This window comes from Apostichopus japonicus, chromosome 15, assembly GCF_037975245.1.
Source record: "Apostichopus japonicus isolate 1M-3 chromosome 15, ASM3797524v1, whole genome shotgun sequence".
Lineage (NCBI taxonomy): Eukaryota > Metazoa > Echinodermata > Holothuroidea > Aspidochirotida > Stichopodidae > Apostichopus > Apostichopus japonicus.
Window position 1 is genome coordinate 26,370,825 of NC_092575.1, and position 479 is coordinate 26,371,303.

Consider the following 479-nt stretch of genomic DNA (forward strand, 5'->3'; position numbering starts at 1 on the left):
TATTTTTTGGGCAAAATGTTAACAATAATAGCATGTCAATTAAATATTTTGTGTCAAATTTTTGAATAGGCTCACATCATAATGTCATCATTTCACCATTGTGCAGCAAAATTTGAATGCAGCGAAACTGAATCATTAATTAACATTTTTACGCTGTGATTTAAAGCAGAACTGCGCGTTAAACACGGACAACGGCAGATGTCAGAATTATGCTGGCAGTTGCGAATGGTATTTGCATTGGAGAAACAAATTTGGTCGAATAGGTCTTGAATTCTGGCAGTTTGCTATTCTGAATAATAAAATATTTGAAGCTGAAATAAGCAAAAATTTTATCCTACGAAACAAAATAAGAAAATCTTCTTTTCGACCTTGTGACCATTTTTCAATTAATTTTACGATGTTCCTAATGAAGCACCGTACTGACTATATTTACATCTGGGCTTAAACTCATCCACTTATACTATTAGTACACAATAAAA